This window comes from Pseudopodoces humilis, chromosome 1, assembly GCF_049639895.1.
Source record: "Pseudopodoces humilis isolate 2021_Gansu_Grassland_sample_001 chromosome 1, ASM4963989v1, whole genome shotgun sequence".
NCBI lineage: Eukaryota > Metazoa > Chordata > Aves > Passeriformes > Paridae > Pseudopodoces > Pseudopodoces humilis.
The window spans coordinates 29,689,134-29,704,362 of NC_142200.1; positions in this window are offsets into that span (position 1 = coordinate 29,689,134).

Consider the following 15,229-nt stretch of genomic DNA (forward strand, 5'->3'; position numbering starts at 1 on the left):
ATAGATTTCTAATCCTTTGGAAACACAAAAGCAGACAAACACACAGGTGTTTCTGCTCCTTGCCTTTGTACAGCAGCTGCTTCTTCTAGGACCACTCAGGTACTGAGAGAGATCTTCTCTAGAGCTATAGATGCATATGTGTATATATAAGCAGAATGTCCTTGAGGGAAACCACTCTGTGGATGAACAGGAGCCAAGAAGCTGAACCCTTTAATTCACCACACACCTACTTGTGTCTTCTCCATGCCTGGGAAGAGGCTGAGCACTCAAAGAGAAGGTGGGTTGAAAAGATGGCATAAAAATCAAGTGTCTGTTGACGCAGATTGCTTCCTGAGCCTCCAAAGATGTGGAATGGGTTCTCCAGATGGACAGTGTACCAGGCACCTGTTACAATGCAAACTTTTTAAAAAAATTATCTATCATGTTGATTCAGAAGCTTTCTCTTGTTCCTAAAGCTTCATATAATTATATCATTTCCTAATTGCTACTGAGATAATGTGCTTTGAGTTGCAAACTGATGAGAAGAGCAATAATTAAGAGGGTATACCAAGTACATCTGCCTTAAGCAAAAGTAATTTGCAATGCTGAATTAATGCATTCTTTGTCTATCAGTGATATTTGGTGCCACATTTGCTTCTGTTATTGTTTTGGGCATATTTATTTATTCTGACTGATTCTGTCTCCCCAGAGTGAACTATTTCCCCAATCTCACTTTCTCTTTTATTTCCTGAATGAATGCAAAAATAAATATGCCAGGAGAATGCCTCTCTGTGATACTCTACACAAAATCAAAAGCCATTTTTTTTTATTGCTATTTACCAGTAGCTCATAAAACACGTACATAACTTTTGACAGTGCTGACTGTTGTCTGAGATGTAAATAATTTTAATTATTTTTTTAAGAAGCATTATTTTCCTCCTAATACTATCCATTTCATACTTCTTTTCCCCTATCACTTCAATAAGCTTTCTTAAAATTCCAACAGGCATGATGATTATGAGATCTATTGAATTTTTGAGAGCATTATGTAGGTATTACTTTACCTAAATATGTCTCCTTAAAATTTTTCCACCTGACAGATTAGCAAAGGTTAGATCTTCGATGGGATTTAGATGTTGAATTACAGATTATTACAATATTTTTGGTATCCTACCACCATCCCTTTTCCCAGTTCAAGGCATGAAGTGAGCTGGGTTCTTAGCAGTTGACTCAAAGCAGCTAAAAGTGAGTGGAGAACCCTTCACTTCCAGCTAAGGATATGCACAGACTGCTTATACCATGTTCCTCAGAGGGACTTCACTGAGCGTGGATTTAGACTGCATAAAGTTCTTCCTTCTGTTCTGGAGTCACATCTGGAAACCCTTTCCTGAATGAGGCACCTATACCAAGACAATCATTTCCTGAAATGTAAACACAGTAGGGAGTTTTTGGTTCCATTAAACCCAGCTGCCCGGTTAAGGCAGATCTGACTCCGTTAACTACATGAAAGGATGTAGGTGATCTGTGTTTAACTGTGTCCTCCCATGCCCCAGTCAGAGCATACTTCTGCCTTTTGGGATAATACACTGGCCATGAGGGTATAACAGATTTTGGGGAAAACAATCCTAGTTGCTTTTAAAGCCTTTTTGTATAAACTACTTACATATTCACTAGAAGGAAGGAGTAGGAGCTGGATTTCCCTGGTGAGTGATTTAACCACCAGGCATTCTAACTCCCTCTCTGGCCTAATGAATATTTCATATTTTATTCTGTGGAACAACATATTATGCAATCATTCAATTAAGCACTGTCTCATAATGCATATGCACAAGGTGTTATTCATGAATAACACCACTGAAGCTGAGAGGCTTGTTTTGTAAAATAAAAAATGCTGTTCTTCATTATTAAGTACTACATCTTTATTGTTCTGCTGTTGAAAGCAGAGTTCATGTTTGGAAACAGCATATCAACCAGCCATTACTGAAAATGCCACTAAACCCCAGTTAACTTCCAAACCAGAATGGAGAGGTTTGGAGAAAAAGGATTATGATCTTTCTCCATCACCTGAAGCATCTTCATCTCTCTTCAAACATACAGTAAACTTCAAGGAGATGGGAGACAAGAACTGGAGTCCAAAGAGCAGAAATACCAAATATTTGCGTATAGGAACCCAAATGGGAGGCAGGGATTACGAAAGACAGAAATGAGTGAGGAAAAGGAGAACAAAGAACTGAAATTTCAGGGGTGAGAGACCACTGTCTGATAAACATCCTTTTTTTCCCCTCAATCTGAATAAAGAGAATTGGTGCCACTGGCTCATCCTCAGGGAAAAAGCCCATGTAAGGGGAAGATGAGAGGAAGATCCCAATAAGATAGCTTATCTGGCAAAACCATTTGCTGTCTTTCAGGAACTTAGCTTGCTCTGATTCGAAAGAGCACAGGTCAAGACTGAAGAGGCCTAAGGAAAGGAGACTACTTGTAAACTTGCCTTAGCAAGTGTCAGAAGCAGAACATTTTGTGACCCTGAATTAAATAACCATGCAAGAAAATTTTTAATTTTGCAGACGGTTTGAATACTTTTTCTTAAAACACCCTTAGTGCCTTCTACAAAGATGTTAACCAGGCTTTTAACAGTATTCTGAAATGGATTAAAATGCACTGGAATCTGTCACAGATGGTTGTGCCGGAACGGCTGCAGGTAGCTGGACATGCCTTCTGGACTTCCTAAACACCCCCAGTGCTCATGGAGCTTGCTGAAGAGCAATGGCACATGGGTAGGTACTCAGCTCTTGTGAGTCTGCCACATGACAGTGGAGAAAAATGTCAGATGTGAGTTGGGCTAAGAAGCCATATTAGAGTTTGATTTGTAGTTAAGGGAGAGGCAAGGGGAAAGGAGACAGAGATGGGGAGGTGGATCAATCTTTCCTTTTGCTCCTTAGGTAAGGTAACATAAGGTCATGCATAAATATCTGTTGCCACTGACAGGGCTATTAAGGGGCCTGGTTCCCCATTACCAGAGCTCTTACACTTCAGGAGTGGGATTTGTGCATACAGGAACTTAAGGAAGAGCTATGTTTACGTGTTTTCCATAACTCTTTTGTTTAGGAGGTAATTAAGTCTTTATATTTTCAAATAAAGACATATGTTTATATGCAATTTTGACCTTGTAGAAAATAGAAAAATTGTGACAGTAACATCAATCACTTGCAATCACGAGTGTTTGTCATTCAGTACCACCATGAAGAGGCGAGGGGACAGAGTAGCCAAATGTTTATAAACTCAGCTATGGTTGCAAAAAATACAAAAATATAATTTTAAAGTCAGTTTTCTCTGTATTTTAGTTGTATGGTATTATTAAATGTTGGCATAAAATCAAGATCCCTGCTTTTTTTCCATTCTCATTCCTATACTGCCCACTTTAAGTCATACTAATTTGCTTTTTTGAGTTTTAAAGTACTCTAACCTTTTGTTGTCCTCTTTCAAAAATAGTCTTCTATAAAAAGTTCATATTGATCCCCTGCATTAATCCTTGATGAGAACTCCCGCATTGAGCTAGTTTGGCCAAATTTCCTTTCCAAATTAAGTTACTCAAGGTCAAAACTGTTCCTGTTCAAGCTATTCTCTTCAAGCATAATATACAAAGCTAGACTTTGAGACTTGTGAACTTGGACTAGAAGTGTTGCTACTCTACAAGTTCCCAAGTTGTTGTGCATTTCAGTTTTCATAAAAATTATGCACTTCAGCAACAGAAAACTAAAACCCCCACAACTCTCTAATGAGAATTAAATACCCCATGACTGTATTACGTCAGTCAGCACTTCCTGAAAGTTTCAGAGAATATATTATCTTTTGAGATAGCATTGCAGTGTACAAATGACAAGCTTGAAAAATTGATGATATTATCAGTGACCATATAGAATCGAGAAACACATTTCAGATTGTATTCAAGAGCATCACAAGTTTTGCTTAAACACTTAAAATGCAATGCAATATATAGGGTTCAATTAGAGTACTTCAGAAAGTTACCAAAACTGAAAAACCCATAGTGCCTTGACTAATTTAATGAATTTTTATAGCTATAGCTGTAGGCACTTCATGCAGGTGAGATTTAGCGTTAAGTTTACCAAGTCAAAGGAAGCCTTTTCTGCACTGCATTGATTAGGATCTTTCTCTCTAATCATTTAGGCGTCAAGCCTCAGACCATCATGCCTCAAACCATTCTGCACTGTATTTCTGGGATGCATCACTATGTTCCTGAGTGATGTTTTCCCAAGGAGATGCTGTTCACGTTTATTGTGCAAGGTCTGTGGGCATCTGGGTGAGGCTGAAAAATCCACAATGTAACTGACTAAAAAGTAGTTTTGCATTGAAATTATATTTAGAAGCATTATTTAAGAAAATGATTTTACATTAATTAGCATTTAAGTTCAGTTAAAGCTTTTAAAATTTTCATGGACTGAGGACTGTCTGTTTCATAATTATGTTCATAAAAGTATTCTGATTATAAGAATAAAGCCAGAATCAGGCATTCAGAAAGAGTAAAGATTATAATCTCCTTTCAGCACATGTATTTACAAGCACCAATGTTCACTCTTTTTCCTCCTAAAAATGAGTTAATTTGCAATTAATAATTTACTACTAGTCTTACTGTATGTTTAATTGTAAATATTTTATATGATCCCTTTAATGGAAATTTTTTTTTAACTTATTTTAATGTGACTTTGTGCTGCACAGTGAGATGGACAAATCAGTAGTTTTGGCTGTTCCTTTGCTTATTTTTGCAGTAAAAATCTGTTTTTTATTGACATGTTGAATTACATTAGAACTAAAACTTTTTCTGCTTATTTTTGGGGTGAAGAAGTTCTTAGTCAGTATTTTAAATACATTTCATTTCTAAACATCTTATAAATACTTTGACTATTTCATCCTTCTTTTGCTATGGAATAGGGAATAAAGCTCTTCTTGTTGTATCTCATCCTGTCACCAGCACTAGTTGAGGTTAACACATTGTCTGTCTACTTTTAATAGAAACATTCCTCATGTGTTCTAACAAATCGCGTATATCTGAATTCTACATACAAAGCTGTAATTCCATTGAGAGTTTGCAGTGACATTGATAAATGATGTCACCAGAACCCTTTGCTTGAATTACAATCTTAATTATGTACACCTGGGTTCTTAGTATTCCTTATATTATTTCTGTCATAGCACTATCTTGTCCTATTCTTACTCTGATGCTAATTTGTTTTATCAGTAGCCAAAGCACTGCAGCTTAGCAAAGCCTGTCCGTGGTGTTTAAATGACTGTAAATTTCTTCCTTGTTATTACTGCTGTTTTTAAAACAGAGCGCAGCAGTAAACAATAAAGTCAATTTTTACATGAAGATGATGCAGGGTTTGTATAAAGTTTTTAGGAGTTGTTTTTGTTTTCCACAGTTTTCTTATTTAGGACTATCCAGCATTTCTGACTGCTTCTAGTTGTTTCATGTCCCCTGAGAAAAGAAGAGCAAAAAGGTTTGGTTACTCAGTTATTTTTGTGGGAGAGGAATTCCCATATGACTGAAGGTGGGAAACACTGTGTATGGTAAGCCTGAAAATGAGAAATACAAGTTTCTTCTGGTTCTCATTCTCTTGGGTTTTTTTTCTATATTCACCTTGTGAACCTAACCAGGATTACTTTTGTCACAGAAAATATAAAAGACTCGGCTTTGAGTACATGTGTGGCCAATGGAATCCCTTTAAAAATGATCAATCAGGCTGTGGCTTGCTTTGCTCCGGAAGCCCCTTGAAGAGACTGGCTTACAACAAAGGTGATTAAAAGTTCCCAATTCCAATTTATCCTCCTAACATTTAAAAAATATGAAGAAAGCATAGAGTTCCAGGATATAACTTGTATCTGTTCATTATGTTTATTTGACTTAAAGAATGTAGGTCCTATCTTGTACAACACTCCCAGTGACAGTCTTGCAAAAAGTTCAGAGCTAAATGCTAGCACATTACTTTTAAACTTAGTCTTTAGTCAGGCAAATGTATTCATGATCTGCATCAGAACTGAAAAAGGGCTTGGAAGATTTTGGTTCTTATAACCATTTCTTCCTTCTCCTTTTTTTTCTCTAAGCTTTCTCTTGCTTCTGTAAAACAATCTGAATTGCACCCTCTAGAAAAATGTCCCTTTCTGCTTCCTTCATGGCCAGACTAGCCAGGACTGAATATTAACATTTGTTTTCCCATCATCACTACAGATCACACATTCTTTTTTCTTTCTGCAACTGCAATCTGCAAAAGCCTGAAACAACAGGAATAAAAATGCTCTGAATTTTAACTGATTCTTTACATATATCAGGAGAAAAACTTATAAATAAAATTTCTGGAGACATAAATCTGGACATTATCATAAATATAATTCTTGTACCAAAATAGTTTTAAGCAAATATTTACCTACCTTTTAATTTAATTAGGATGGCTAGTATATTTATGGCAGGTATTTATTTGCAGATGAACAATCACATACTCTCAAGCCCACACTACAAAAATAATTCATTCTTGTCTCAACCCTCTGCCACTGAAAATTTTTACTTTGGTTATTTTTCTTCCTAGTTGTTACATTCATTTTTACCGTCTCAATTATTTTTCATGAGATGCATAGGTCCAAATGAGCCTTTGAACTTTTCCCACGCTGTTTCTTAAGCATTAGGTCTGTTCTGACGGCTCTTCCTGTCCCAGAAGTATATGACAAGTTCCTTCAGAAAACATTCAGTCACTCTTCCATTCCCTAGAGAGACTGTAACTTTTATGGTTCCACAGCCTCTAAAATCCTAATTAGACCCTTATCAACCCATGAGTTTTAATTCTGAACTTTGTAAATTTCTCAGTTAATCCAGCCTCTGTCACTAATCATGACCTCCTGGAAACTGCACAAGCTATTACAACAATGAAAAATACTGAAAACTCTTGGAAGCTGGCTCAAAAGCCAGTACTGTCAGGTCAGAGAAAATCCAAGCCTGCCTTTACTTTGCTAATCCTTTAAACACTTGGATTGGTTTTCAATAATTTTTTCACACTTTATAGGGATCTGATTTTCAGGTCTTGGCATCCAAAGCCCACTCTGACTTCAGCCAAGGTTTGAATTGCATGTTAGTTGTTTTAAATATACCATAAATACACCAGTTTCCCATTCTGCTATCCCCTACATTTTTGAGAGCCTACAAAAGGCCTTTTTTTTTGGTGCAGCAGAACATCTGAAGAGTATTTTTACCCCTTAGCTGATACATATGCATATGCACACACATGAAAATTTGTGTAGATGTTCTTAGTGAATGACCTTTTTTTTACTGTCATTCCAAGGTCTGAGTCATGCAAGTTATTGCCTAAAACTTGGAGCTGACTCTGAAAAAAGTGACTCAAATAAATAACAAGATGAAGCACAGACACTGTTATAAACTGCTGGTGAGATTTGAAAAAGGTAAGCTCTTCCTGGTTTACTGTTTTACTTTGGTCTTTCTGTTATCCTCAGTAAAAAAAGTGAGAAACTAGGGGGAAAATTATTGCTGGAAACTTAACATACATGGCCTACTAGGCAGAGTTTAATCCACATAAGGTTCCTTAAAAAGCAGTGAGCCAATAAAACTAAGTTAAATATTTGGAGTCCAGACACGTAAAGCTCCATTGAATTATAAGTTTTACAGAATCTCAGTGCTAACATACATTTCCACACCTGGTAAAAATTCATGTACAAAACTGACTCATGTTAGAGAGAAGAAGCAAGGAAACAGATTCCTGTGGTGGGGATCCAGTTCTGTAATTTTCCTGTTAATTTATGTTTGTGGAGATGGGAAAACTAGAGAACCTAATGGGACAACTTCCTTATTATTTTAAATTTAGCTTTGTCATTGTAGAATAGTGCTTAGGGGTAGTTCACATAGAATAGGTATGGCCTGGAACAGAAGTAAATAAAACTGTCCCTAAGCTGCTTATTTTAATCGTTTAAATGGGAGTTAAATCTCAAGCTGTGTTTCTCCTCAAAGACTGAGTTAGGCCCAACAAAAGCAGGCACATGGACTTGTGTGCCTTGATTTCTTCCTCTGTTTATTGTGAGCTACTCACTGATTTTTCTTTTTTAGCTTAGTTTCAAGCCTATTCACAACTGGGATCCAAATGAAGGTGCAGAACTGTCCAATACTTCACCGCATGTTCCTAAAGTCATTTCACTTGAAAAGAGTTTGTTTTTTCCCCCTGTATTTCTTCTTTCTCTGACTTTTGCTTCCTTTCTCCAAAATACACTTCTCCTGTCTCCCCATATTAAAGTGAACTCTTCCTTACACAACAGATTTATTTTTATTCCATTGCTGAATGGGATCCTAATTAGATAAGGGTCCCTTTAGTGTTCTAGTACTACAAAACTTTAATAACAGCAACAGCTGATCTTGCAATCAAGCACTTATGACCTGTTCTTGGACATGGGATGTACATAAATTCCACTGAATTTAAGAGTTTTAATTTGTCCATGCCCTCCTCAGGGGAGTTGGAACTAAATAATCTATAAGGTCCCTTCCAACCTACACCATTCTATGATTCAAGGAATGCTGATACAGATATATACTTGAAGAACTAAATCAGACTTTTTACATTTTGTCTCAAATAGTTTGCTTCAAAACTTTTCAAGTTCATCACTGGGTTATTGGGGACGGGGGAATGAAATCTCAAAAGCTAATACTTTTAATTATTTTTTTTTAGTAAACCCTATGCAGTTACTAAAAAAACCCCCAAAAAAACACAACCCCTAAAAACCACTAAAAACAACAACAACAAAAACCACCAAAAAAAAAAAAACCCCAACACACACACACACACACACACACACAAAAACTCAAAACAAATACCCCACAAAACTCTACATCAGATAGCATCTTGGAAGACAGATTTCCTAATCTCTCTTTGAGATTCTAAAATAAAACAATAGGATACAAAGAATACATTGGTGAGTGGCCCTTGCCCTGACTGTATCTGGGATGCAGGCTCACTCACAGCCATAAGTCAAAGCTGAGCCACTCAGTCATACTGGGCGGCTGCTGCCTGCACACTCTTCTATCTGCATTTCTTATGGGAAGCAAATTATTTCTATCCTTCCTGCTTCACTTGAGTTGAAGGAATGGGAAATGTACTGCAAGGAAATTTCTTACAAAATGGAGAAGACAATGCCATTATGCTTTTCCCAGAAGTCGTGTGTTTGCCATTTTCTCCAATTAGTGCATGGAACAACTTCTTTCCTCCACATTCTTCCTACTCGTTACAATTTACTCACCTTTGTGAGGCCCAAAATCAGAGGCCCTATCATTAATCTTCTTTCCCTAAGTGTTTAGGTCCATGAGATCTGGCTTTAATTACCAGCCATGAGAAGAACTAATTACCCTGGCCTAACAAAGACAGGATGACGAAAGGGTGGTGGTGTTGTGAGAATCTGACAGTGCACATCTTGGCATATTAGATATTCCCATTGCTACTTCTCTGTCACTTGAAAAGAGAGATAAAAAGACAAGTATGCAGGAGTTACTCCAAGTTTACAAATGCCTCCAAAGATACCTCCGTGGGAATTTAATTTTGCCTCGTGGGAGTACTGTGGAGAGCAGAGAAAACAGATAGCACTTCCAACAGTGAATGCATAATCATAATGAGCTGACCAGTGACTCAAAGCTGAGCTATGCAAGCCTAAAATAAGCATTAAAAATGTGGGAGTCTATAATTCTCAATCAAGGGACAAAATGTTTCACTGCTTTAAATGTAAATAAGCTACTTATCCTTCTGTCAGCTGGGGTTGGATGTGGCCACATCACTTCTGAAAAGTTCTCATTTTGTGTAGAACTGAGTTAGTTCATAATACATTTAATATCTCAAAAATATACCCTTTTTATTCTAGTAATCTTATTTAGCATAGAAGACTGGAACACTGACTTACAAATAAACACTCTACATTGAATGAAGCTACAGCCTGTTGAAGTTAAAGCACTTCAATATTTCAGTCAATAAAACCTGTTGTTTCTCTGATCCTTCTATGTACACAAATGAATTGACTGGGTGATTTAAAGTATCAAGTATAACACAGGAATAGCATTTAAAGGGGAGAATGTGTATGGCTACTTTATGTTACTTAGTAACTGGGACAATAACATTAAAAATGATAAGTGAAACGGGAGCCATTCCAGGAAAAACACATAATGTCTGAGCTTGCAGCTAAAGTATCTTACAGAAGGCTTGAAAAGGCTAAAAAGGTTGTAGCTTCTCTGGAGAATCTGGCCTTCAGCTATTGGTTTTGGTGTTATCGGGCTTTTGGTTGTGTTTGTTTGACTGATTGATTTTGTTGTTGTTTTTTGTTTGTTTTCTTTTTTTATTTTTTCTCACTGAGAACTGTGGCATAACACATCTGGCACAGATGCGGCATGGTGTGGAGTTTCTGCCCAGAAAGTCACCAGCTGTGCTTCATCTTTCCTTGCTCTCACAGCCTGGACTGCTTCATCCTCCACCCTATTCCCAGCATACTCAGCAGTTCTTCCCTAACTGGGAAATCTGTATCAGGGATATTGCTGCTGCTTGGAAGATACCACATTGACAGGTATCATCACACCATGCTGCTTTGTGATTTTAAGGTGTCTAAAGCAATCCAAAACATGGTGTTAGCTGGGCTTCCAAAAGCAATGTTTCTATGCTAATGCTCTGCCTGGTTTAACAGATGTCTCTTCCTACCTGGTTTTAATGTTAACTACTAAAAATCAGTGGCTGTTTTATTGCCCAGAATGGTATGCAGCAAGCCCTTTCCTCCAAAGTGTGAAGTCTGCAGAAGCTATTCTGCTGTGCCATCACACCCAAAGCATTGGATCACCTTAACTCAACTGCTAGGTGCTTTGTGCTACATTATTAATTACTGCAAGGCTTCTAAAGTTTATTTACTTCAGTAAGATTTTGGTCCATTTACTATGATTCATGACTCAATCTGTGATGCCAAATTAATAATTTTTAATTGTCATAATAGCTATGGCACCTATGTTGTGAGAATTAGGGAAACAGTGGCTATGTGGTGAATATTATTGGGGTCTGAATTTTCTTTAATTGATTTTGTTAGTAGGCCTACCTTTTGATGCTGTTCAGAGCCAGTAGGGTTTCTACATAAATCTCAGTAGTTTGGAAGGGGTAGGAGAGGGAGTGCTGTATAACAAAGTATCCTGTGGGGTTTATATGTAGCATGAAAAAAGTTGTGTCAAAAAGTGTCATTTCTTAGTGTGAAGTTGTTTTGGGTTTAGTGTGAAGGTGTTTTTCAAATACACCTAAGCTGCCCAGATTGCATAGAGAAACTATTTTCAATTCTTTTGATGCCTCCAACAATTACACCTTCTTGATGACAGACAAACTGTGTTGAAGCACTGCTGTGTCAATGGTTTATGTTTCAGCTGACTCATCATGACTTTCATGCACACATAAAAGTAAAAAGAAAAATTTTTGTTGATTTGCTGAGTGCTGTGCAATCCTTCATGTATCTGAAGTCATCGTCCATCTGAAGCTGCCTACAATAAATATATTAAGTAAAAATACATTAAGTAACACATTTTCTAATGCTTTTCTAAGTCTTATCAATAATAAATGCTGCAAGTATTTGTATATTCAGGTTGCTGCTCAACCTTGTGTGACAGACCAGAATCAAATTACTCCACCATGAATGGCCTGTAAGAGACCTGGGGCAGTAAGTGATGCAGACTGTGCAATGGCAGAAAGGAATGCACGTTTCTGAGCTCAGTTCACTTTGCCTATAGGCAAGCATTTATTTTCTGCATTATATGAAAAACTCAAAGAAGTTTTATGGTCTGAGTAATGCAGAAAGCAAAACTCTCTGGTAATAATTGTCTATGAATTCCAGACTAGGGATTCCCAGTCCACAAATCCCAGCTAATCTATTTTTTCCCCCTCATTTCCATGGGAACAATGGTTACAGGGAGTCATGAGTTTCATACAGGCAATCATTTCTTCACTTCCTGTGCCTGAAGTTTAGTGAGGTGCAAAACATCAGCCCTTCCTGTCAGACAAACTAGACCAACATGAGGAATACGTGTATCTGTGTATCACAGGGAAAGTGGAAGGCAGGGAGGGAGAGAGGGAGGTGGGAAGGTGGGAAGGCAGGAAGGCAGGCAGGAAGGCAGGAAGGCAGGAAGGCAGGAAGGCAGGAAGGCAGGAAGGCAGGAGGGAAGGAAGGAAGGAAGGAAGGAAGGAAGGAAGGAAGGAAGGAAGGAAGGAAGGAAGGAAGGAAGGAAGGAAGGAAGGAAGGAAGGAAGGAAGGAAGGAAGGAAGGAAGGAAGGAAGGAAGGAAGGAAGGAAGGAAGGAAGGAAGGAAGGAAGGAAGGAAGGAAGGAAGGAAGGAAGGAAGGAAGGAGAAATGATTTTTAGAACATGACGTAATATTAATAAATCAGTAAATAGAGAAATAAACTAAAATAGTTATGAAATATTTCTAATATAAACAGTTTATAAATTATATTTAAAAAGGAAAGGTAGAACCACATGACAGAACCAGGAACGATTTAAAATAAGTTTCAGGTGGACTTTCTTCCACGACTAATTATTTAATGTTCAGCTTTGTAGTGTCCCTTCAAACTAAACACTCCTACAAATTTTCTTATTTTGAACTGAAAACAAGGATTTAAAACAGTGAGCTCTAACACCTTGACAATGAATTAGCTCCTGCATATTACATGACTGTTTAAATACTAATGTCAACAAAATCTTTTTTGAACAAATAATGACTTATCACCATATACTTTTCACACCATCTGTTCTAAGACAATTGTGTCTCATTGAAATGGTGAGTGATTCCAATAAAAACCCTAAGAAATCTGATCAGGGGATTTTTATGCAATATTAACAGGGTCATCAGACAGACAGTGTGGGTAACTACTTGATAAATACCTGTAAGAAAAAAAATAGCAATTACAGCAATTAATAGTTATAGGGAAAAGCAAAAGAAGATCTATGTTCTGGCAAAACACCAAAAGATTATATAGATAATTAATTTTAAATGCAGATAATATTTTTCACCCTAGCAGTTTCTAAACTGGCAAAACAGTCTCTGTGAAATGCCTATTATATACGGGGTAGGGGAGAAATAGAGCAGCTGTTTATTGCTCTACAGCAATGCTGTACTAGATGGCTTTGGAAAGGAAATGAAGAACACCATTTCTCTGTGGAAACAAGCGGGGAATTTGAGGGTGCAGAATATTTTTACCCAGACTGATTTTTAGCCAGGCCATCAGCTTTAAGATCTTTGTTCTCATAAATGTGACATGAAGTCTCTGAAATTACCGTAGGCAGCAAGGATATGTCTGCCTTTGTAAGAACACTATGTAAGCCACAGAGTTTCTGCAAATACATGTTGCATCCAAGAATCTGTAGGATTTAGAAAAAGGCTCCCAGAAGGCTGTGATCCCATTTCCAATTCTCTGATTTTCTTTGGGAAGAAGCTGTTTAACTAATATACCAACCTGGTCTACTGGTATTTGAGTCCTGAAAACGTGTGCTGTGGCAGAAGGGTCACAAAGCAGCCCCATCACATGGTGCAGGAGTACTAAACACCACCACCTATCACTTCAGTCAGAGTAAACAGCTTGTGGGTGTGTCTATGAATATTAAACTCACTTCAAACAGCAGGGAGCAGGCAACCTACTGTTTGAAATAAGAATGTGAGCTTACAAATGACCCACTATTGAGGGACTTTCCCCATCAGACCCCAAGCCAGCAGGCAATCCAGTTTTCACTTTGATGTTTCCTACAGTGTTCAACTGGCTTTCTTGCAAAATACCATTCATTTAATTTCTGCCAATTTTGAAACATCCCCCCAAGACCCTTCCTGCCCAAAAGGTGCTTGCAAAGTTACTGTGGCCATATACTAGTTTAGATCCTGGTTTGTCTTGGTTGGTTTGGTTTGGGTTTGTTTTTTTTCTTGATATTTTGTAGCGAGGTCTTATTATTTTTAAAAATAATTTATTTTCCTTAGTTACATTTCATTTTAAATTGGTTTTAGTACTATGCCACTGAGAACCAAAACCCCCTCACAACTATGGTTTACTTACCATTGTTTGATATCACACCATTTACCAAACTTTCTAGACAGCAATGATAAACAATAGCATTGTGGGCCACTAAAACATGGTATCTATTCCTAACAGATCTCATGGCAACCTTGCTGAAACCAGTATTATTTTGGCAAAACCAGTTTAATTCTCACCTGACCAGCTAAATTAGAAGGGGACAAGAAGGCATTTTCCCATTGGGTACTGATGTAATGAATGTAACTGATATAAAAATCACATGGGCTTTACTTAAGAATGTCATTCCTTGTATGATTTATGTAAGTCCTATAGTATTTTATCACAGTTGTTCTAAGTTAGCTGATTTGTTTTAAGGTTCTTTAGAAAGCTTAGATATGAAAAAGGAAATGAGATTCCTCATTTTCACAAAGTTCTCAATCTACAGGTATATAATATGTATATATTACTTTTAATGCAAGTAGTCTACCACTAAGCTAACTGGGAAGTTTATTGTGAAGTTCTGTTCTCATTTTCAGTGGTATCTTTTTATATCACCATATGTTCTCCTAAACCCCCATGTGCTTTTAAAAATTTATTTTAAAAGAACAAGCTAGTTCTATGCTGGATTAACAGATCAGTTGTAATTTCTTAGTTAAACATTATCTGTCACATGAGCCAGTCACCAAATCAACCTGAGGGTTCATTTTTTGTGAGAACTATTCTATAGGAGTATTTTCATTAGGATGGATTCCCTGCCTAATTTCACTACAGTAATTAAAAAAAAAAAAAAAAAGTTACATGTACAGACATGCATAGCCTATGTTTTGAAGGTGCTTGACTGTGTATCAAGAAAAAATGGCAAAATACATTACAGTTAATATTAGGCTTGTCAACATGATATATGTGTTTTACAGGCATTTTAATCTCTAGTTATTCTGACATGGCCATGGTGAAAAATAATACAAAATACAGACTTATGACAATTAAAACAATTCCTCTACTTGTAGTTACAAAACTTTGGGTATCTGTATTTTAGAGATACGGATGAAGGACATATAGATTTTTGAATCTATTATAAACAATGTGCATTTTGACATTGACCATTTGCCACACAGCAAATATTTCACTGTTTTAATTTACATGGTATCAAAAAGAGGAGGGAGAAACAACTATCAGTAGGGTGAGGAA